The 1,919-nt window shown below is 55.9% G+C and overlaps 1 non-coding gene across 1 annotated transcript in view; it reads left to right on the top strand.

Annotated features, from left to right (window-relative positions):
- Positions 1-1,919, top strand: part of LOC138009127 (large subunit ribosomal RNA) — a 3,733-nt gene extending 1,814 nt beyond the window's left edge. Inside the window, exon 1 of the ribosomal RNA XR_011124335.1 lies at positions 1-1,919. This exon is cut by the window's left edge and continues 1,814 nt beyond it. This is a non-coding gene — a ribosomal RNA (large subunit ribosomal RNA).

Here is a 1,919-nt window from a genome sequence, read left to right as displayed (position 1 = left end):
AGGAGAAATCCGAAGGAATTCCTGGTGGTAACAGGCCAGGTGGTCGAAAGGGAATCGGGTCAATATTCCCGAACCGGCACGCCCGCCGCCTCTCCGTTCTGCGGAGGGGGGTGGCGGTGACGCGAGCGAACCCGGAGACGCCGGCGGTGGCGCCGGAAAGAGTTGTCTTTTCTTTTTAACGGTCCGACGGCCCTGGAATCGGCTGGTCCGGCGAGAGGGCGGCAGGTCCGGTAAAGCGTCGCGGCTGAGGCGGCGTCCGGCAGGCCACCGACGGTCCTTGAAAATCCGGGGGAGCGCAAGTGCAGGCGTTGGCGTCCGGTCGTACTCATGACCGCAGCAGGTCTCCGAGGTGAGAAGCCTCTGGCCCATGGAATAATGTGGGTAAGGGAAGTCGGCAAATTAGATCCGTAACTTCGGGACAAGGATTGGCTCTAAGCGTCGGGTCACCTCGGGCCTCTGGCCAGAAGCGCCCTACCTTTTTCTGGTCTGGCCGTCTCGGCGGCCGGCCCGGACAGGCGGGGCGTGGAAAGTCGAGGCCTCGTTTCCCCCCCGGTTTTCCGTTGGGGGCAGAGGGACCGGGAACGGCGAACTTGGAACCGGCAGTACTAGGGGAATCCGACTGTTTAATTAAAACGTAGCATTGCGAGGGCTGGAGAACGGTGTTGACGCAATGTGATTTCTGCCCAGTGCTCTGAATGTCAAAGTGAAGAAATTCACCCAAGCGCGGGTAAACGGCGGGAGTAACTATGACTCTCTTAAGGTAGCCAAATGCCTCGTCATCTAATTAGTGACGCGCATGAATGGATGAACGAGATTCCCACTGTCCCTATCTACTATCTAGCGAAACCGCAGCCAGGGAACGGGACTTGGCGGCATCAGCGGGGAAAGAAGACCCTGTTGAGCTTGACTCTAGTCTGCCGTGGTTTGAAAGCAGGAGAGGTGTAGATGATAGGTGGGAGGGTCCTCCTTCTGGGGGGTTCCCGACGGTGAAATACCACTACTCTTTGTGTTTTTGAACTCATCGGATGAGGATCGCTGAACCGCAAGCAAGCGGATCTCTTCAAGCATTGAACCCTTAAAAGGGGTTTGGTCTGTCCGAGACAGCGTCAGGTTGGGAGTTTGGCTGGGGCGGCACATCTGTCAAAACGTAACGCAGGTGTCCCAAGGTCAGCTCAGGCAGGACGGAAACCTGCCGTAGAACAAAAGGGTCCAAGCTGGCTTGACCCGGACTCTCGGTAGCAGTCCGGTGCATTTATCGGCGCGAAAGCGTGGCCTATCGATCCTTTGGCCCCTTAGGAGTCTTAAGCCAGAGGTGTCAGACAAGTTACCGCAGGGGTAACTGGCTTGTGGCAGCCAAGCGTTCGTAGCGACGTTGCTTTTTGATCCTTCGATGTCGGCTCTTCCTATCATTGCGACGCAGAAGTCGCCAAGTGTTGGATTGTTCACCACCGACAGGGAACGTGAGCTGGGTTTAGACCGTCGTGAGACAGGTTAGTTTTACCCTACTGATAGTTGTGAAAGCATTCGGCCAGGAATTCTGCTCAGTACGAGAGGAACGGCAGATTGGGACCATTGGTACCTGCACCGGCTCGACCGAGCCATGGTGCCAAGCTACCATCCCTCATTTTTCGTGGGCTTATGACTGAACGCCTCTAAGTCAGAATCCGTGCTGTGTTCGAACGACCGTCCTATGTCAAAACTGATACCAGTCTAGGGGTGGCCGTTTTCGGACGGTGGCCTCCTACGTCTCTGATGGGCAAGCGGGTCAGCATGCCCGCATTGCCCTAACCCATACGCAAATGTACGCTCGTAGGACAGAGATCCTTTGCAGACGACTTAAAAGAGAACGGGGTATTGTACGTTGTAGAGTAGCCTTTCGCTACGATCATCTGAGATTCAACCTTTGTTCTAAGATCGAT

Source organism: Montipora foliosa, chromosome 6 (genome assembly GCF_036669935.1).
Source record: "Montipora foliosa isolate CH-2021 chromosome 6, ASM3666993v2, whole genome shotgun sequence".
NCBI classification, from domain to species: domain Eukaryota; kingdom Metazoa; phylum Cnidaria; class Anthozoa; order Scleractinia; family Acroporidae; genus Montipora; species Montipora foliosa.
This window is presented reverse-complemented; position numbering and strand designations above follow the sequence as displayed.